Source organism: Macaca nemestrina, chromosome 14, assembly GCF_043159975.1.
Source record: "Macaca nemestrina isolate mMacNem1 chromosome 14, mMacNem.hap1, whole genome shotgun sequence".
Lineage (NCBI taxonomy): Eukaryota > Metazoa > Chordata > Mammalia > Primates > Cercopithecidae > Macaca > Macaca nemestrina.
The window spans coordinates 95792966-95816055 of record NC_092138.1 but is presented as its reverse complement, the minus strand read 5'-3'; positions in this window follow the sequence as shown (position 1 = coordinate 95816055).

Sequence of the window (23090 nt, the reverse complement as noted above, 5' to 3'; positions counted from 1 at the left end):
AGAACACTAAGCAGTTTCTCAGGAAGCTTCTTTCCAGATTTCATCTGAGGATATTTCCTTTTTCACCATAGCCTTCTATGGGCTTCCAAATATTACTTTGCGAATTCCACAAGAATTGTCTTAGCGAAAGGCTTCTTGAGGGGAAAGCTGTAACTCTGTGAGACGATTTCACAGAACACAAAGAAGTTTGTGAGAAAGCTTCTTTCTCTTTGTTATAGGAGGATATTTCCTTTGGCCCTATGGTCTTCAAAGGGATCCGAAATATCTGTTCTCAGATTCCACAGAAATAAGGCAAGCAAAGAGATCCACGAAGTACATATGTAACTCTGTGAGATGAATTAACAGAACACTAAGCAGTTTCTCAGGAAGCTTCTTTCCAGATTTCATCTGAGGATATTTCCTTTGTCACCATAGCCCTCTAAGGGCTTCCAAATATCACTTTGCCAATTCCACAAGAACTGTCTTAGCAAAAGGCTTCTTGAGGGGAAAGCTGTAACTCTGTGAGATGATTTCACAGAACACAAAGAAGTTTCTCAGAAAGCTTCTTTCTCTTTGTTATCGGAGGATATTTCATTTGGCCCTATTGTCTTCAAAGGGATCCGAAATATCTGTTTTCAGATTCCACAGAAATAAGGCTACCAAAGAGATCCACGAAATACAGATGTAACTCTGTGAGATGAATTAACAGAACACTAAGCAGTTTCTCAGGAAGCTTCTTTCCAGATTTCATCTGAGGATATTTCCTTTGTCACCATAGCCCTCTATGGGCTTCCAAGTATCACTTTGCCAATTCCACAAGAACTGTCTTAGCGAAAGGCTTCTTGAGGGGAAAGCTGTAACTCTGTGAGATGATTTCACAGAACACAAAGAAGTTTCTCAGATAGCTTCTTTCACTTTGTTATCGGAGGATATTTCCTTTTCCCTATGGTCTTCAAAGGGATCCGAAATATCTGTTCTCAGATTCCACAGAAATAAGGCTAGCAAAGAGATCCACGAAATACAGATGTAACTCTGTGAGATGAATTAACAGAACACTAAGCAGTTTCTCAGGAGGCTTCTTTCCAGATTTCATCTGAGGATATTTCCTTTTTCACCATAGCCCTCTATGGGCTTCCAAATATCACTTTGCCAATTCCACAAGAACTGTCTTACCGAAAGGCTTCTTGAGGGGAAATCTGTAACTCTGTGAGATGATTTCACAGAACACAAAGAAGTTTCTCAGAAAGCTTCTTTCTCTTTGTTATCAGAGAATATTTCCTTTGGCCCTATGGTTTTCAAAGGGATCCGAAATATCTGTTCTCAGATTCCACAGAAATAAGGCTAGCAAAGAGATCCACGAAATACAGATGTAACTCTGTGAGATGAATTAACAGAACACTAAGCAGTTTCTCAGGAAGTTTCTTTCCAGATTTCATCTGAGGATATTTCCTTTTACACCATAGCTGTCTATGGGCTTCCAAATATCACTTTGCCAATTCCACAATAACTGTCCTAGCCAAAGGCTTCTTGAGGGGAAAGCTGTAACTCTGTGAGGTGATTTCACAGAACTCAAAGAAGTTTCTCAGAAACCTTCTTTCTCTTTGTTATCGGAAGATATTTCCTTTGGCCCAATGGTCTTCAAAGGGTTCCGAAATATCTGTTCTCAGATTCCACAGAAATAAGGCTAGCAAAGAGATCCACGAAATACAGATGTAACTCTGTGAGATTAATTATGAGAACACTAAGCAGTTTCTCAGGAAGCTTCTTTCCAGATTTCATCTGAGGATATTTCCTTTCTCATCATAGCCTTCTATGGGCTTCCAAATATCACTTTGCCAATTCCAGAAGAACTGTCTTAGCGAAAGGCTTCTTGAGGGAAAGCTGTAACTCTGTGAGATGATTTCACAGAACACAAAGAAGTTTCTCAGAAAGCTTCTTTCTCTTTGTTATCGGAGGATATTTCCTTTGGCCCTATGGTCTTCAAAGGGATCCGAAATATCTGTTCTCAGATTCCACAGAAATAAGGCTAGCAAAGAGATCCACGAAATACAGATGTAACTCTGTGAGATTAATTATGAGAACACTAAGCAGTTCCTCAGGAAGCTTCTTTCCAGATTTCATCTGAGGATATTTCCTTTCTCATCATAGCCTTCTAAGGGCTTCCAAATATCACTTTGCCAATTCCAGAAGAACTGTCTTAGCGAAAGGCTTCTTGAGGGAAAGCTGTAACTCTGTGAGATGATTTCACAGAACACAAAGAAGTTTCTCAGAAAGCTTCTTTCTCTTTGTTATCGGAGGATATTTCCTTTGGCCCTATGGTCTTCAAAGGGATCCGAAATATCTGTTCTCAGATTCCACAGAAATAAGGCTAGCAAAGAGATCCACGAAATACAGATGTAGCCCTGTGAGATGAATTAACAGAACACTAAGCAGTTTCTCAGGAAGCTTCTTTCCAGATTTCATCTGAGGATATTTCCTTTTTCACCATAGCCTTCTATGGGCTTCCAAATATCACTTTGCCAATTCCACAAGAATTGTCTTAGCGAAAGGCTTCTTGAGGGGAAAGCTGTAACTCTGTGAGACGATTTCACAGAACACAAAGAAGTTTGTGAGAAAGCTTCTTTCTCTTTGTTATAGGAGGATATTTCCTTTGGCCCTATGGTCTTCAAAGGGATCCGAAATATCTGTTCTCAGATTCCACAGAAATAAGGCTAGCAAAGAGATCCACGAAATACAGATGTAGCCCTGTGAGATGAATTAACAGAACACTAAGCAGTTTCTCAGGAAGCTTCTTTCCAGATTTCATCTGAGGATATTTCCTTTGTCACCATAGCCCTCTAAGGGCTTCCAAATATCGCTTTGCCAATTCCACAAGAACTGTCTTAGCGAAAAGCTTCTTGAGGGGAAAGCTGTAACTCTGTGAGATGATTTCACAGAACACAAAGAAGTTTCTCAGATAGCTTCTTTCTCTTTGTTATCGGAGGATATTTCCTTTTCCCTATGGTCTTCAAAGGGATCCGAAATATCTGTTCTCAGATTCCACAGAAATAAGGCTAGCAAAGAGATCCACGAAATACAGATGTAACTCTGTGAGATGAATTAACAGAACACTAAGCAGTTTCTCAGGAGGCTTCTTTCCAGATTTCATCTGAGGATATTTCCTTTTTCACCATAGCCCTCTATGGGCTTCCAAATATCACTTTGCCAATTCCACAAGAACTGTCTTAGCCAAAGGCTTCTTGAGGGGAAATCTGTAACTCTGTGAGATGATTTCACAGAACACAAAGAAGTTTCTCAGAAAGCTTCTTTCTCTTTGTTATCAGAGAATATTTCCTTTTTCCCTATGGTTTTCAAAGGGATCCGAAATATCTGTTCTCAGATTCCACAGAAATAAGGCTAGCAAAGAGATCCACGAAATACAGATGTAACTCTGTGAGATGAATTAACAGAACACTAAGCAGTTTCTCAGGAAGCTTCTGTCCAGATTTCATCTGAGGATATTTCCTTTTACACCATAGCTGTCTATGGGCTTCCAAATATCACTTTGCCAATTCCACAATAACTGTCCTAGCGAAAGGCTTCTTGAGGGGAAAGCTGTAACTCTGTGAGGTGATTTCACAGAACTCAAAGAAGTTTCTCAGAAAGCTTCTTTCTCTTTGTTATCGGAAGATATTTCCTTTGGCCCAATGGTCTTCAAAGGGTTCCGAAATATCTGTTCTCAGATTCCACAGAAATAAGGCTAGCAAAGAGATCCACGAAATACAGATGTAACTCTGTGAGATTAATTATGAGAACACTAAGCAGTTTCTCAGGAAGCTTCTTTCCAGATTTCATCTGAGGATATTTCCTTTCTCATCATAGCCTTCTAAGGGCTTCCAAATATCACTTTGCCAATTCCAGAAGAACTGTCTTAGCGAAAGGCTTCTTGAGGGAAAGCTGTAACTCTGTGAGATGATTTCACAGAACACAAAGAAGTTTCTCAGAAAGCTTCTTTCTCTTTGTTATCGGAGGATATTTCCTTTGGCCCTATGGTCTTCAAAGGGATCCGAAATATCTGTTCTCAGATTCCACAGAAATAAGGCTAGCAAAGAGATCCACGAAATACAGATGTAGCCCTGTGAGATGAATTAACAGAACACTAAGCAGTTTCTCAGGAAGCTTCTTTCCAGATTTCATCTGAGGATATTTCCTTTTTCACCATAGCCTTCTATGGGCTTCCAAATATTACTTTGCCAATTCCACAAGAATTGTCTTAGCGAAAGGCTTCTTGAGGGGAAAGCTGTAACTCTGTGAGACGATTTCACAGAACACAAAGAAGTTTGTGAGAAAGCTTCTTTCTCTTTGTTATAGGAGGATATTTCCTTTGGCCCTATGGTCTTCAAAGGGATCCGAAATATCTGTTCTCAGATTCCACAGAAATAAGGCAAGCAAAGAGATCCACGAAGTACATATGTAACTCTGTGAGATGAATTAACAGAACACTAAGCAGTTTCTCAGGAAGCTTCTTTCCAGATTTCATCTGAGGATATTTCCTTTGTCACCATAGCCCTCTAAGGGCTTCCAAATATCACTTTGCCAATTCCACAAGAACTGTCTTAGCAAAAAGCTTCTTGAGGGGAAAGCTGTAACTCTGTGAGATGATTTCACAGAACACAAAGAAGTTTCTCAGAAAGCTTCTTTCTCTTTGTTATCGGAGGATATTTCATTTGGCCCTATTGTCTTCAAAGGGATCCGAAATATCTGTTTTCAGATTCCACAGAAATAAGGCTACCAAAGAGATCCACGAAATACAGATGTAACTCTGTGAGATGAATTAACAGAACACTAAGCAGTTTCTCAGGAAGCTTCTTTCCAGATTTCATCTGAGGATATTTCCTTTGTCACCATAGCCCTCTATGGGCTTCCAAGTATCACTTTGCCAATTCCACAAGAACTGTCTTAGCGAAAGGCTTCTTGAGGGGAAAGCTGTAACTCTGTGAGATGATTTCACAGAACACAAAGAAGTTTCTCAGATAGCTTCTTTCTCTTTGTTATCGGAGGATATTTCCTTTTCCCTATGGTCTTCAAAGGGATCCGAAATATCTGTTCTCAGATTCCACAGAAATAAGGCTAGCAAAGAGATCCACGAAATACAGATGTAACTCTGTGAGATGAATTAACAGAACACTAAGCAGTTTCTCAGGAGGCTTCTTTCCAGCTTTCATCTGAGGATATTTCCTTTTTCACCATAGCCCTCTATGGCCTTCCAAATATCACTTTGCCAATTCCACAAGAACTGTCTTACCGAAAGGCTTCTTGAGGGGAAATCTGTAACTCTGTGAGATGATTTCACAGAACACAAAGAAGTTTCTCAGAAAGCTTCTTTCTCTTTGTTATCAGAGAATATTTCCTTTGGCCCTATGGTTTTCAAAGGGATCCGAAATATCTGTTCTCAGATTCCACAGAAATAAGGCTAGCAAAGAGATCCACGAAATACAGATGTAACTCTGTGAGATGAATTAACAGAACACTAAGCAGTTTCTCAGGAAGCTTCTTTCCAGATTTCATCTGAGGATATTTCCTTTTACACCATAGCTGTCTATGGGCTTCCAAATATCACTTTGCCAATTCCACAATAACTGTCCTAGCGAAAGGCTTCTTGAGGGGAAAGCTGTAACTCTGTGAGGTGATTTCACAGAACTCAAAGAAGTTTCTCAGAAAGCTTCTTTCTCTTTGTTATCGGAAGATATTTCCTTTGGCCCAATGGTCTTCAAAGGGTTCCGAAATATCTGTTCTCAGATTCCACAGAAATAAGGCTAGCAAAGAGATCCACGAAATACAGATGTAACTCTGTGAGATTAATTATGAGAACACTAAGCAGTTTCTCAGGAAGCTTCTTTCCAGATTTCATCTGAGGATATTTCCTTTCTCATCATAGCCTTCTAAGGGCTTCCAAATATCACTTTGCCAATTCCAGAAGAACTGTCTTAGCGAAAGGCTTCTTGAGGGAAAGCTGTAACTCTGTGAGATGATTTCACAGAACACAAAGAAGTTTCTCAGAAAGCTTCTTTCTCTTTGTTATCGGAGGATATTTCCTTTGGCCCTATGGTCTTCAAAGGGATCCGAAATATCTGTTCTCAGATTCCACAGAAATAAGGCTAGCAAAGAGATCCACGAAATACAGATGTAACTCTGTGAGATTAATTATGAGAACACTAAGCAGTTTCTCAGGAAGCTTCTTTCCAGATTTCATCTGAGGATATTTCCTTTCTCATCATAGCCTTCTAAGGGCTTCCAAATATCACTTTGCCAATTCCAGAAGAACTGTCTTAGCGAAAGGCTTCTTGAGGGAAAGCTGTAACTCTGTGAGATGATTTCACAGAACACAAAGAAGTTTCTCAGAAAGCTTCTTTCTCTTTGTTATCGGAGGATATTTCCTTTGGCCCTATGGTCTTCAAAGGGATCCGAAATATCTGTTCTCAGATTCCACAGAAATAAGGCTAGCAAAGAGATCCACGAAATACAGATGTAGCCCTGTGAGATGAATTAACAGAACACTAAGCAGTTTCTCAGGAAGCTTCTTTCCAGATTTCATCTGAGGATATTTCCTTTTTCACCATAGCCTTCTATGGGCTTCCAAATATCACTTTGCCAATTCCACAAGAATTGTCTTAGCGAAAGGCTTCTTGAGGGGAAAGCTGTAACTCTGTGAGACGATTTCACAGAACACAAAGAAGTTTGTGAGAAAGCTTCTTTCTCTTTGTTATAGGAGGATATTTCCTTTGGCCCTATGGTCTTCAAAGGGATCCGAAATATCTGTTCTCAGATTCCACAGAAATAAGGCAAGCAAAGAGATCCACGAAGTACATATGTAACTCTGTGAGATGAATTAACAGAACACTAAGCAGTTTCTCAGGAAGCTTCTTTCCAGATTTCATCTGAGGATATTTCCTTTGTCACCATAGCCCTGTAAGGGCTTCCAAATATCACTTTGCCAATTCCACAAGAACTGTCTTAGCAAAAGGCTTCTTGAGGGGAAAGCTGTAACTCTGTGAGATGATTTCACAGAACACAAAGAAGTTTCTCAGAAAGCTTCTTTCTCTTTGTTATCGGAGGATATTTCATTTGGCCCTATTGTCTTCAAAGGGATCCGAAATATCTGTTTTCAGATTCCACAGAAATAAGGCTACCAAAGAGATCCACGAAATACAGATGTAACTCTGTGAGATGAATTAACAGAACACTAAGCAGTTTCTCAGGAAGCTTCTTTCCAGATTTCATCTGAGGATATTTCCTTTGTCACCATAGCCCTCTATGGGCTTCCAAGTATCACTTTGCCAATTCCACAAGAACTGTCTTAGCGAAAGGCTTCTTGAGGGGAAAGCTGTAACTCTGTGAGATGATTTCACAGAACACAAAGAAGTTTCTCAGATAGCTTCTTTCTCTTTGTTATCGGAGGATATTTCCTTTTCCCTATGGTCTTCAAAGGGATCCGAAATATCTGTTCTCAGATTCCACAGAAATAAGGCTAGCAAAGAGATCCACGAAATACAGATGTAACTCTGTGAGATGAATTAACAGAACACTAAGCAGTTTCTCAGGAAGCTTCTTTCCAGATTTCATCTGAGGATATTTCCTTTTACACCATAGCTGTCTATGGGCTTCCAAATATCACTTTGCCAAATCCACAATAACTGTCCTAGCAAAAGGCTTCTTGAGGGGAAAGCTGTAACTCTGTGAGATGATTTCACAGAACTCAAAGAAGTTTCTCAGAAAGCTTCTTTCTCTTTGTTATCGGAGGATATTTCCTTTGGCCCAATGGTCTTCAAAGTGTTCCGAAATATCTGTTCTCAGATTCCACAGAAATAAGGCTAGCAAAGAGATCCACGAAATACAGATGTAACTCTGTGAGATGAATTAACAGAACACTGAGCAGTTTCTCAGGAAGCTTCTTTCCAGATTTCATCTGAGGATATTTCCTTTCTCATCATAGCCTTCTAAGGGCTTCCAAATATCACTTTGCCAATTCCACAAGAACTGTCTTAGCGAAAGGCTTCTTGAGGGAAAGCTGTAACTCTGTGAGATGATTTCACAGAACACAAAGAAGTTTCTCAGAAAGCTTCTTTCTCTTTGTTATCGGAGGATATTTCCTTTGGCCCTATGGTCTTCAAAGGGATCCGAAATATCTGTTCTCAGATTCCACAGAAATAAGTCTAGGAAAGAGATCCACGAAATACAGATGTAGCTCTGTGAGATGAATTAACAGAACACTAAGCAGTTTCTCAGGAAGCTTCTTTCCAGATTTGATCTCAGGATATTTCCTTTTTCACCATAGCCTTCTATGGGCTTGCAAATATCACTTTGGCAATTCCACAAGAACTATTTTAGCGAAAGGCATCTTGAGGGGAAAGCTGTAACTCTGTGAGATGATTTCACAGAACACAAAGAAGTTTCTCAGAAAGCTTCTTTCTCTTTGTTATAGGAGGATATTTCCTTTGGCCCTATGGTCTTCAAAGGGATCCGAAATATCTGTTCTCAGATTCCACAGAAATAAGGCAAGCAAAGAGATCCACGAAGTACATATGTAACTCTGTGAGATGAATTAACAGAACACTAAGCAGTTTCTTAGGAAGCTTCTTTCCAGATTTCATCTGAGGATATTTCCTTTGTCACCATAGCCCTCTAAGGGCTTCCAAATATCACTTTGCCAATTCCACAAGAACTGTCTTAGCAAAAGGCTTCTTGAGGGGAAAGCTGTAACTCTGTGAGATGATTTCACAGAACACAAAGAAGTTTCTCAGAAAGCTTCTTTCTCTTTGTTATCGGAGGATATTTCATTTGGCCCTATTGTCTTCAAAGTGATCCGAAATATCTGTTTTCAGATTCCACAGAAATAAGGCTAGCAAAGAGATCCACGAAATACAGATGTAACTCTGTGAGATGAATTAACAGAACACTAAGCAGTTTCTCAGGAAGCTTCTTTCCAGATTTCATCTGAGGATATTTCCTTTGTCACCATAGTCCTCTATGGGCTTCCAAATATCACTTTGCCAATTCCACAAGAACTGTCTTAGCGAAAGGCTTCTTGAGGGGAAAGCTGTAACTCTGTGAGATGATTTCACAGAACACAAAGAAGTTTCTCAGATAGCTTCTTTCTCTTTGTTATCGGAGGATATTTCCTTTTCCCTATGGTCTTCAAAGGGATCCGAAATATCTGTTCTCAGATTCCACAGAAATAAGGCTAGCAAAGAGATCCACGAAATACAGATGTAACTCTGTGAGATGAATTAACAGAACACTAAGCAGTTTCTCAGGAGGCTTCTTTCCAGATTTCATCTGAGGATATTTCCTTTTTCACCATAGCCCTCTATGGGCTTCCAAATATCACTTTGCCAATTCCACAAGAACTGTCTTAGCGAAAGGCTTCTTGAGGGGAAATCTGAAACTCTGTGAGATGATTTCACAGAACACAAAGAAGTTTCTCAGAAAGCTTCTTTCTCTTTGTTATCAGAGAATATTTCCTTTGGCCCTATGGTCTTCAAAGGGATCCGAAATATCTGTTCTCAGATTCCACAGAAATAAGGCTAGCAAAGAGATCCACGAAATACAGATGTAACTCTGTGAGATGAATTAACAGAACACTAAGCAGTTTCTCAGGAAGCTTCTTTCCAGATTTCATCTGAGGATATTTCCTTTTACACCATAGCTGTCTATGGGCTTCCAAATATCACCTTGCCAATTCCACAATAACTGTCCTAGGGAAAGGCTTCTTGAGGGGAAAGCTGTAACTCTGTGAGATGATTTCACAGAACTCAAAGAAGTTTCTCAGAAAGCTTCTTTCTCTTTGTTATCGGAGGATATTTCCTTTGGCCCTATGGTCTTCAAAGGGATCCGAAATATCTGTTCTCAGATTCCACAGAAATAAGGCTAGCAAAGAGATCCACGAAATACAGATGTAACTCTGTGAGATGAATTAACAGAACACTAAGCAGTTTCTCAGGAAGCTTCTTTCCAGATTTCATCTGAGGATATTTCCTTTGTCACCATAGCCCTCTATGGGCTTCCAAATATCACTTTGCCAATTCCACAAGAACTGTCTCATCGAAAGGCTTCTTGAGGGGAAAGCTGTAACTCTGTGAGATGATTTCACAGAACACAAAGAAGTTTCTCAGAAAGCTTCTTTATCTTTGTTATCGGAGGATATTTCCTTTGGCCCCATGGTCTTCAAAGGGATCCGAAATATCTGTTCTCATATTCCGTAGAAATAAGTCTAGCAAAGAGATCCACGAAATACAGATGTAACTCTGTGAGATGAATTAACAGAACACTAAGCAGTTTCTCAGGAAGCTTCTTTCCAGATTTCATCTGAGGATATTTCCTTTTTCACCATAGCCCTCTATGGGCTTCCAAATATCACTTTGCCAATTCCACAAGAACTGTCTTAGCGAAAGGCTTCTTGAGGGGGAAGCTGTAACACTGTGAGATGATTTCACAGAACACAAAGAAGTTTCTCAGAAAGCTTCTTTCTCATTGTAATCGGAGGATATTTCCTTTGGCCCTATGGTCTTCAAAGGGATCCGAAATATCTGTTCTCAGATTACACAGAAATAAGGCTAGCAAAGAGATCCACGAAATAGAGATGTAACTCTGTGAGATGAATTAACAGAACACTAAGCAGTTTCTCAGGAAGCTTCTTTGCAGATTTCATCTGAGGATATTTCCTTTTTCACCATAGCCCTTTACGGGCTTCCAAATATCACTTTACCAATTCCACAAGAACTGTCTTAGCGAAAGGCTTCTTGAGGGGAAAGCTGTAACTCTGTGAGATGATTTCACAGAAAACAAAGAAGTTTCTCAGAAAGCTTCTTTCTCTTTGTTATCGGAGGATATTTCCTTTGGCCCTATGGTCTTCAAAGGGATCCGAAATATCTGTTCTCATATTCCATAGAAATAAGTCTAGCAAAGAGATCGACGAAATACAGATGTAACTCTGTGAGATGAATTAACAGAACACTAAGCAGTTTCTCAGGAAGCTTCTTTTCAGATTTCATCTGAGGATATTTCCTTTTTCACCATAGCCCTCTATGGGCTTCCAAATATCACTTTGCCAATTCCACAAGAACTGTCTCATCGAAAGGCTTCTTGATGCGAAAGGGGTAACTCTGTGAGATGATTTCACGGAACACAAAGAAGTTTCTGAGAAAGCTTGTAACTCTTTGTTATCGGAGGATATTTCCTTTGTCCCTACATTCTTCAATGGGTTCCGAAATATCTGTTCTCAGATTCCACAGAAATAAGGCGAGCAAAGAGATCCACGAAATACAGATGTAACTCTGTGAGATGAATTAACAGAACACTAAGCAGTTTCTCAGGAAGCTTCTTTCCAGATTTCATCTAAGGATATTTCCTTTTTCACCATAGCCCTCTATGGGCTTCCAAATATCACTTTGCCAATTCCACAAGAACTGTCTTAGCGAAAGGCTTCTTGAGGGGAAAGCTGTATCTCTGTGAGATGATTTCACAGAACACAACGAAGTTTCTCAGAACGCTTCTTTCTCTTTGTTATCGGAGGATATTTCCTTTGGCCCCATAGTCTTCAAAGAGATCCGAAATATCTGTTCTCAGATTCCACAGAAATAAGGCTAGCAAAGAGATCCACGAAATACAGATGTAGCCATGTGAGATGAATTAACAGAACACTAAGCAGTTTCTCAGGAATCTTCTTTCCAGATTTCATCTGAGGATATTTCCTTTGTCAACATAGCCCTCTATGGCCTTCCAAATATCACTTTACCAATTCCACAAGAACTGTCTTAGCGAAAGGCTTCTTGAGGGGAAAGCTGTAACTCTGTGAGATGATTTCACAGAACACAAAGAAGTTTCTCGGAAAGCTTCTTTCTCTTTGTTATCGGAGGATATTTCCTTTGGCCCTATGGTCTTCAAAGGGATCCGAAATATCTGTTCTCAGATACCACAGAAATAAGGCTAGCAAAGAGATCCACGAAATAGTGATGTAACTCTGTGAGATGAAATAACGGAACACTAAGCAGTTTCTCAGGAAGCTTCTTTCCAGATTTCATCTGAGGATATTTCCTTTTACACCATAGCCCTCTATGGGCTTCCAAATATCACTTTGCCAATTCCACAAGAACTGTCTTAGCGAAAGTCTTCTTGAGGGGAAAGCTGTAACTCTGTGAGATGATTTCACAAAACACAAAGAAGTTTCTCAGAAAGCTTCTTTCTCTTTGTTATCGGAGGATATTTCCTTTGGACCCATAGTTTTCAAAGAGATCCGAAATATCTGTTCTCAGATAAAACAGAAATAAGGGTAGCAAAGAGATCCACGAAATACATATGTAACTCTGTGAGATGAATTAACAGAACACTAAGCAGTTTCTCAGGAAGCTTCTTTCCAGATTTCATCTGAGGATATTTCCTTTGTCAACATAGCCCTCTATGGCCTTCCAAATATCACTTTACCAATTCCACAAGAACTGTCTTAGCGAAAGGCTTCTTGAGGGGAAAGCTGTAACTCTGTAAGATGATTTCACAGAACACAAAGAAGTTTCTCAGAAAGCTTTTTTCTCTTTGTTATCGGAGGATATTTCCTTTGGCCCTATGGTCTTTAAAGGGATCCGAAATATCTATTCTCAGATTCCACAGAAATAAGGCTAGCAAAGAGATCCACGAAATAGAGATGTAACTCTGTGAGATGAACTAACGGAACACTAAGCAGTTTCTCAGAAAGCTTCTTTCCAGGTTTCATCTGAGGATATTTCCTTTTACACCATAGCCCTCTATGGGCTTCCAAATATCACTTTGCCAATTCCACAAGAACGGTCTTAGCGAAAGGCTTCTTGAGACGAAAGCTGTAACTCTGTGAGATGATTTCACAGAACACAAAGAAGTTTCTCAGAATGCTTCTTTCTCTTTGTTATCGGAGGATATTTCCTTTGGCCCTATGGTCTTCAAAGGGATCCGAAATATCTGTTCTCAGATTCCACAGAAATAAGGCTAGCAAAGAGATCCACGAAATACAGATGTAACTCTGTGAGATGAATTAACAGAACACTATGCAGTTTCTCAGGAAGCTTCTTTCCAGATTTCATCTGAGGATATTTCCTTTTTCACCATAGCCCTCTATGGGCTTCCAAATATCACTTTGCCAATTCCACAAGAACTGTCTTAGCGAAAGGTTTCTTGAGGGGAAAGCTGTAACTCTGTGAGATGATTTCACAGAACACAAAGAAGTTTCTCAGAAAGCTTCTTTCTCTTTATTATCGGAGGATATTTCCTTTGGCCCTATGGTCTTCAAAGGGATCCGAAATATCTGTTCTCATATTCCATAGAAATAAGTCTAGCAAAGAGATCCACGAAATACAGATGTAACTCTGTGAGATGAATTAACAGAACACTAAGCAGTTTCTCAGGTAGCTTCTTTTCAGATTTCATCTGAGGATATTTCCTTTTTCACCATAGCCCTCTATGGGCTTCCAAATATCACTTTGCCAATTCCACAAGAACTGTCTCATCGAAAGGCTTCTTGAGGCGAAAGGGGTAACTCTCTGAGATGATTTCACGGAACACAAAGAAGTTTCTGAGAAAGCTTGTAACTCTTTGTTATCGGAGGATATTTCCTTTGTCCCTACATTCTTCAAAGGGTTCCGAAATATCTGTTCTCAGATTCCACAGAAATAAGGCTAGCAAAGAAATCCACGAAATACAGATGTAACTCTGTGAGATGAATTAACAGAACACTAAGCAGTTTCTCAGGAAGCTTCTTTCCAGATTTCATCTAAGGATATTTCCTTTTTCACCATAGCCCTCTATGGGCTTCCAAATATCACTTTGCCAATTCCACAAGAACTGTCTTAGCGAAAGGCTTCTTGAGGGGAAAGCTGTATCTCTGTGAGATGATTTCACAGAACACAAAGAAGTTTCTCAGAACGCTTCTTTCTCTTTGTTATCGGAGGATATTTCCTTTGGCCCCATAGTCTTCAAAGAGATCCGAAATATCTGTTCTCAGATACCACAGAAATAAGGCTAGCAAAGAGATCAACGAAATACATATGTAACTTTGTGAGATGAATTAACAGAACACTAAGCAGTTTCTCAGGAATCTTCTTTCCAGATTTCATCTTAGGATATTTCCTTTGTCAACATAGCCCTCTAGGGCCTTCCAAATATCACTTTACCAATTCCACAAGAACTGTCTTAGCGAAAGGCTTCTTGAGGGGAAAGCTGTAACTCTGTGAGATGATTTCACAGAACACAAAGAAGTTTCTCGGAAAGCTTCTTTCTCTTTGTTATCGGAGGATATTTCCTTTGGCCCTATGGTCTTCAAAGGGATCCGAAATATCTGTTCTCAGATTCCACAGAAATAAGGCTAGCAAAGAGATCCACGAAATAGAGATGTAACTCTGTGAGATGAACTAACTGAACACTAAGCAGTTTCTCAGGAAGCTTCTTTCCAGATTTCATCTGAGGATATTTCCTTTTACACCATAGCCCTCTATGGGCTTCCAAATATCACTTTGCCAATTCCACAAGAACTGTCTTAGCGAAAGTCTTCTTGAGGGGAAAGCTGTAACTCTGTGAGATGATTTCACAAAACACAAAGAAGTTTCTAAGAAAGCTTCTTTCTCTTTGTTATCGGAGGATATTTCCTTTGGACCCATAGTTTTCAAAGAGATCCGAAATATCTGTTCTCAGATAAAACAGAAATAAGGGTAGCAAAGAGATCCACGAAATACATATGTAACTCTGTGAGATGAATTAACAGAACACTAAGCAGTTTCTCAGGAAGCTTCTTTCCAGATTTCATCTGAGGATATTTCCTTTGTCAACATAGCCCTCTATGGCCTTCCAAATATCACTTTACCAATTCCACAAGAACTGTCTTAGCGAAAGGCTTCTTGAGGGGAAAGCTGTAACTCTGTAAGATGATTTCACAGAACACAAAGAAGTTTCTCAGAAAGCTTTTTTCTCTTTGTTATCGGAGGATATTTCCTTTGGCCCTATGGTCTTTAAAGGGATCCGAAATATCTATTCTCAGATTCCACAGAAATAAGGCTAGCAAAGAGATCCACGAAATAGAGATGTAACTCTGTGAGATGAACTAACGGAACACTAAGCAGTTTCTCAGAAAGCTTCTTTCCAGATTTCATCTGAGGATATTTCCTTTTACACCATAGCCCTCTATGGGCTTCCAAATATCACTTTGCCAATTCCACAAGAACTGTCTTAGCGAAAGGCTTCTTGAGACGAAAGCTGTAACTCTGTGAGATGATTTCACAGAACACAAAGAAGTTTCTCAGAAAGCTTCTTTCTCTTTGTTATCGGAGGATATTTCCTTTGGACCCATAGTCTTCAAAGAGATCCGAAATATCTGTTCTCAGATAAAACAGAAATAAGGGTAGCAAAGAGATCCACGAAATACATATGTAACTCTGTGAGATGAATTAACAGAACACTAAGCAGTTTCTCAGGAAGCTTCTTTCCAGATTTCATATGAGGATATTTCCTTTGTCAACATAGCCCTCTATGGCCTTCAAAATATCACTTTACCAATTCCACAAGAACTGTCTTAGCGAAAGGCTTCTTGAGGGGAAAGCTGTAACTCTGTGAGATGATTTCACAGAACACAAAGAAGTTTCTCAGAATGCTTCTTTCTCTTTGTTATCGGAGGATATTTCCTTTGGCCCTATGGTCTTCAAAGGGATCCGAAATATCTGTTCTCAGATTCCACAGAAATAAGGCTAGCAAAGAGATCCACGAAATACAGATGTAACTCTGTGAGATGAATTAACAGAACACTATGCAGTTTCTCAGGAAGCTTCTTTCCAGATTTCATCTGAGGATATTTCCTTTTTCACCATAGCCCTCTATGGGCTTCCAAATATCACTTTGCCAATTCCACAAGAACTGTCTTAGCGAAAGGCTTCTTGAGGGGAAAGCTGTAACTCTGTGAGATGATTTCACAGAACACAAAGAAGTTTCTCAGAAAGTTTCTTTCTCTTTGTTATCGGAAGATATTTCCTTTGGCCCCATAGTCTTCAAAGAGATCCGAAATATCTGTTCTCAGATTCTACAGAAATAAGGCTAGCAAAGAGATCCACGAAATACAGATGTAACTCTGTGAGATGAATTAACAGAACACTAAGCAGTTTCTCAGGAAGCTTCTTTCCAGATTTCATCTGAGGATATTTCCTTTGTCACCATAGCCCTCTATGGGCTTCCAAATATCACTTTGCCAATTCCACAAGAACTGTCTTAGCGAAAGGCTTCTTGAGGGGAAAGCTGTAACTCTGTGAGATGATTTCACAGAACACAAAGAAGTTTCTCAGAATGCTTCTTTCTCTTTGTTATCGGAGGATATTTCCTTTGGCCCTATGGTCTTCAAAGGGATCCGAAATATCTGTTCTCAGATACCACAGAAATAAGGCTAGCAAAGAGATCCACGAAATACAGATGTAACTCTGTGAGATGAATTGACAGAGCACTATGCAGTTTCTCAGGAAGCTTCTTTCCAGATTTCATCTGAGGATATTTCCTTTTTCACCATAGCCCTCTATGGGCTTCCAAATATCACTTTGCCAATTCCACAAGAACTGTCTTAGCGAAAGGCTTCTTGAGGGGAAAGCTGTAACTCTGTGAGATGATTTCACAGAACACAAGAAGTTTCTCAAAAAGCTTCTTTCTCTTTGTTATCGGAGGATATATCCTTTGGCCCTATGGTCTTCAAAGGGATCCGAAATATCTGTTCTCAGATTCCACAGAAATAAGGCTAGCAAAGAGATCCACGAAATAGAGATGTAACTCTGTGAGATGAATTAACAGAACACTAAGCAGTTTCTCAGGAAGCTTCTTTGCAGAATTCATCTGAGGATATTTCCTTTTTCACCATAGCCCTTTATGGGCTTCCAAATATCACTTTACCAATTCCACAAGAACTGTCTTAGCGAAAGGCTTCTTGAGGGGAAAGCTGTAACTCTGTGAGATGATTTCACAGAAAACAAAGAAGTTTCTCAGAAAGCTTCTTTCTCTTTGTTATCGGAGGATATTTCCTTTGGCCCTATGGTCTTCAAAGGGATCCGAAATATCTGTTCTCATATTCCATAGAAATAAGTCTAGCAAAGAGATCCACGAAATACAGATGTAACTCTGTGAGATGAATTAACAGAACACTAAGCAGTTTCTCAGGAAGCTTCTTTTCAGATTTCATCTGAGGATATTTCCTTTTTCACCATAGCCCTCTATGGGCTTCCAAATATCACTTTGCCAATTCCACAAGAACTGTCTCATCGAAAGGCTTCTTGAGGCGAAAGGGGTAACTCTGTGAGATGATTTCACGGAACACAAAGAAGTTTCTGAGAAAGCTTGTAACTCTTTGTTATCGCAGGATATTTCCTTTGTCCCTACATTCTTCAAAGGGTTCCGAAATATCTGTTCTCAGATTCCACAGAAATAAGGCTAGCAAAGAGATCCACGAAATACAGATGTAACTCTGTGAGATGAATTAACAGAACACTAAGCAGTTTCTCAGGAAGCTTCTTTCCAGATTTCATCTAAGGATATTTCCTTTTTCACCATAGCCCTCTATGGGCTTCCAAATATCACTTTGCCAATTCCACAAGAACTGTCTTAGCGAAAGGCTTCTTGATTGGAAAGCTGTATCTCTGTGAGATGATTTCACAGAACACAAAGAAGTTTCTCAGAACGCTTCTTTCTCTTTGTTATCGGAGGATATTTCCTTTGGCCCCATAGTCTTCAGAGAGATCCGAAATATCTGTTCTCAGATTCCACAGAAATAAGGCTAGCAAAGAGATCCACGAAATACATATGTAACTTTGTGAGATGAATTAACAGAACACTAAGCAGTTTCTCAGGAATCTTCTTTCCAGATTTAATCTGAGGATATTTCCTTTGTCAAAATAGCCCTCTAGGGCCTTCCAAATATCACTTTACCAATTCCACAAGAACTGTCTTAGCGAAAGGCTTCTTGAGGGGAAAGCTGTAACTCTGTGAGATGATTTCACAGAACACAAAGAAGTTTCTCGGAAAGCTTCTTTCTCTTTGTTATCGGAGGATATTTCCTTTGGCCCTATGGTCTTCAAAGGGATCCGAAATATCTGTTCTCAGATTCCACAGAAATAAGGCTAGCAAAGAGATCCACGAAATAGAGATGTAACTCTGGGAGCTGAACTAACGGAACACTAAGCAGTTTCTCAGGAAGCTTCTTTCCAGATTTCATCTGAGGATATTTCCTTTTACACCATAGCCCTCTATGGGCTTCCAAATATCACTTTGCCAATTCCACAAGAACTGTCTTAGCGAAAGTCTTCTTGAGGGGAAAGCTGTAACTCTGTGAGATGATTTCACAGAACACAAAGAAGTTTCTCAGAAAGCTTCTTTCTCTTAGTTATCGGAGGATATTTCCTTTGGACCCATAGTCTTCAAAGAGATCCGAAATATCTGTTCTCAGATAAAACAGAAATAAGGGTAGCAAAGAGATCCACGAAACACACATGTAACTCTGTGAGATGAATTAACAGAACACTAAGCAGTTTCTCAGGAAGCTTCTTTCCAGATTTCATCTGAGGATATTTCCTTTGTCAACACAGCCCTCTATGGCCTTCCAAATATCACTTTACCAATTCCACAAGAACTGTCTTAGCGAAAGGCTTCTTGAGGGGAAAGCTGTAACTCTGTGAGATGATTTCACAGAACACAAAGAAGTTTCTCAGAATGCTTCTTTCTCTTTGTTATCGGAGGATATTTCCTTTGGCCCTAGGGTCTTCAAAGGGATCCGAAATATCTGTTCTCAGATTCCACAGAAATAAGGCTAGCAAAGAGATCCACGAAATACAGATGTAACTCTGTGAGATGAATTAACAGAACACTATGCAGTTTCTCAGGAAGCTTCTTTCCAGATTTCATCTGAGGATATTTCCTTTTTCACCATAGCCCTCTATGGGCTTCCAAATATCACTTTGCCAATTCCACAAGAACTGTCTTAACGAAAGGCTTCTTGAGGGGAAAGCTGTAACTCTGTGAGATGATTTCACAGAACACAAAGAAGTTTCTCAGAAACTATCTTTCTCTTTGTTATCGGAAGATATTTCCTTTGGCCCCATAGTCTTCAAAGAGATCCGAAATATCTGTTCTCAGATTCCACAGAAATAAGGCTAGCAAAGAGATCCACGAAATACAGATGTAACTCTGTGAGATGAATTAACAGAACACTAAGCAGTTTCTCAGGAAGCTTCTTTCCAGATTTCATCTGAGGATATTTCCTTTGTCACCATAGCCCTCTATTTGCTTCCAAATATCACTTTGCCAATTCCACAAGAACTGTCTTAGCGAAAGGCTTCTTGAGGGGAAAGCTGTAACTCTGTGAGATGATTTCACAGAACACGAAGAAGTTTCTCAGAAAGCTTCTTTCTCTTTGTTATCGGAGGATATTTCCTTTGGCCCTATGGTCTTCAAAGGGATCCGAAATATCTGTTCTCAGATTCCACAGAAATAAGGCTAGCAAAGAGATCCACGAAATACAGATGTAACTCTGTGAGGTGAATTAACAGAACACTAAGCAGTTTCTCAGGAAGCTTCTTTCCAGATTTCATCTGAGGATATTTCCTTTTTCACCATAGCCCTCTATGGGCTTCCAAATATCACTTTGCCAATTCCACAAGAACTGTCTTAGCGAAAGGCTTCTTGAGGGGATAGCTGTAACACTGTGAGATGATTTCACAGAACACAAAGAAGTTTCTCAGAAAGCTTCTTTCTCTTTGTAATCGGAGGATATTTCCTTTGGCCCTATGGTCTTCAAAGGGATCCGAAATATCTGTTCTCAGATTCCACAGAAATAAGGCTAGCAAAGAGATCCACGAAATAGAGATGTAACTCTGTGAGATGAATTAACAGAACACTAAGCAGTTTCCCAGGAAGCTTCTTTGCAGAATTCATCTGAGGATATTTCCTTTTACACCATAGCCCTTTATGGGCTTCCAAATATCACTTTACCAATTCCACAAGAACTGTCTTAGCGAAAGGCTGCTTGAGGGGAAAGCTGTAACTCTGTGAGATGATTTCACAGAAAACAAAGAAGTCTCTCAGAAAACTTCTTTCTCTTTGTTATCGGAGGATATTTCCTTTGGGCCTATGGTCTTCAAAGGGATCCGAAATATCTGTTCTCATATTCCGTAGAAATAAGGCTAGCAAATGGATCCACGAATTGCAGATGTAACTCTGTGAGATGAATTAACAGAACACTAAGCAGTTTCTCAGGAAGCTTCTTTTCAGATTTCATCTGAGGATATTTCCTTTTTCACCATAGCCCTCTATGGGCTTCCAAATATCACTTTGCCAATTCCACAAGAACTGTCTCATCGAAAGGCTTCTTGAGGCGAAAGGGGTAACTCTCTGAGATGATTTCACGGAACACAAAGAAGTTTCTGAGAAAGCTTGTAACTCTTTGTTATCGGAGGATATTTCCTTTGTCCCTACATTCTTCAAAGGGTTCCAAAATATCTGTTCTCAGATTCCACAGAAATAAGGCTAGCAAAGAGATCCAAGAAATACAGATGTAACTCTGTGAGATGAATTAACAGAACACTAAGCAGTTTCTCAGGAAGATTCTTTCCAGATTTCATCTAAGGATATTTCCTTTTTCACCATTGCCCTCTATGGGCTTCCAAATATCACTTTGCCAATTCCACAAGAACTGTCTTAGCGAAAGGCTTCTTGAGGGGAAAGCTGTATCTCTGTGAGATGATTTCACAGAACACAAAGAAGTTTCTCAGAACGCTTCTTTCTCTTTGTTATCGGAGGATATTTCCTTTGGCCCCATAGTCTTCAAAGAGATCCGAAATATCTGTTCTCAGATTCCACAGAAATAAGGCTAGCAAAGAGATCCACGAAATACATATGTAACTTTGTGAGATGAATTAACAGAACACTAAGCAGTTTCTCAGGAATCTTCTTTCCAGATTTCATCTGAGGATATTTCCTTTGTCAACATAGCCCTCTATGGCCTTCCAAATATCACTTTACCAATTCCACAAGAACTGTCTTAGCGAAAGGCTTCTTGAGGGGAAAGCTGTAACTCTGTGAGATGATTTCACAGAACACAAAGAAGTTTCTCGGAAAGCTTCTTTCTCTTTGTTATCGGAGGATATTTCCTTTGGCCCTATGGTCTTCAAAGGGATCCGAAATATCTGTTCTCAGATTCCACAGATATAAGGCTAGCAAAGAGATCCAGGAAATAGAGATGTAACTCTGTGAGATGAACTAACGGAACACTAAGCAGTTTCTCAGGAAGCTTCTTTCCAGATTTCATCTGAGGATATTTCCTTTTACAGCATAGTCCTCTATGGGCTTCCAAATATCACTTTGCCAATTCCACAAGAACCGTCTTAGCGAAAGTCTTCTTGAGGGGAAAGCTGTAACTCTGTGAGATGATTTCACAAAACACAAAGAAGTTTCTCAGAAAGCTTCCTTCTCTTTGTAATCGGAGGATATTTCCTTTGGCCCTATGGTCTTCAATGGGATCCAAAATATCTGTTCTCAGATTCCACAGAAAAAAGGCTAGCAAAGAGATCCACGAAATAGAGATGTAACTCTGTGAGATGAATTAACAGAACACTAAGCAGTTTCTCAGGAAGCTTCTTTCCAGATTTCATCTGAGGATATTTCCTTTTACACCGTAGCCCTCTATGGGCTTCCAAATATCACTTTTCCAATTCCACAAGAACTGTCTTAGCGAAAGGCTTTTTGAGGGGAAAGCTCTAACTCTGTGAGATGATTTCTCAGAACACAAAGAAGTTTCTCAGAAAGCTTCTTTCTCTTTGTTATCGGAGGATATTTCCTTTGGCCCTATGGTCTTCAAAGGGATCCGAAATATCTGTTCTCATATTCCATAGAAATAAGTCTAGCAAAGAGATCCACGAAATACAGATGTAACTCTGTGAGATGAATTAACAGAACACTAAGCAGTTTCTCAGGAAGCTTCTTTTCAGATTTCATCTGAGGATATTTCCTTTTTCACCATAGCCCTCTATGGGCTTCCAAATATCACTTTGCCAATTCCACAAGAACTGTCTCATCGAAAGGCTTCTTGAGGCGAAAGGGGTAACTCTCTGAGATGATTTCACGGAACACAAAGAAGTTTCTGAGAAAGCTTGTAACTCTTTGTTATCGTAGGATATTTCCTTTGTCCCTACATTCTTCAAAGGGTTCCGAAATATCTGTTCTCAGATTCCACAGAAATAAGGCTAGCAAAGATATCCACGAAATACAGATGTAACTCTGTGAGATGAATTAACAGAACACTAAGCAGTTTCTCAGGAAGCTTCTTTCCAGATTTCATCTAAGGATATTTCCTTTTTCACCGTAGCCCTCTATGGGCTTCCAAATATCCCTTTGCCAATTCCACAAGAACTGTCTTAGCGAAAGGCTTCTTGAGGGGAAAGCTGTAACTCTGTGAGATGATTTCACAGAACACAAAGAAGTTTTTCAGAAAGCTTCTTTCTCTTTGTTATCGGAGGATATTTCCTTTGGCCCTATGGTCTTCAAAGGGATCCGAAATATCTGTTCTCAGATTCCACAGAAATAAGGCTAGCAAAGAGATCCACGAAATACAGATGTAACTCTGTGAGATGAATTAACAGAACACTAAGCAGTTTCTCAGGAAGCTTCTTTCCAGATTTCATCTGAGGATATTTCCTTTTTCACCATAGCCCTCTATGGGCTTCCAAATATCACTTTGCCAATTCCACAAGAACTGTCTTAGCGAAAGGCTTCTTGAGGGGAAATCTGTTACTCTGTGAGATGATTTCACAGAACACAAAGAAGTTTCTCAGAAAGCTTCTTTCTCTTTGTTATCGTAAGATATTTCCTTTGGCCCCATAGTCTTCAAAGGGATCCGAAATATCTGTTCTCAGATTCCACAGAAATAAGGCTAGCAAAGAGATCCACCAAATACAGATGTAACTCTGTGAGATGAATTAACAGAACACTAAGCAGTTTCTCAGGAAGCTTCTTTCCAGATTTCATCTGAGGATATTTCCTTTGTCACCATAGCCCTCTATGGGCTTCCAAATATCACTTTGCCAATTCCACAAGAACTGTCT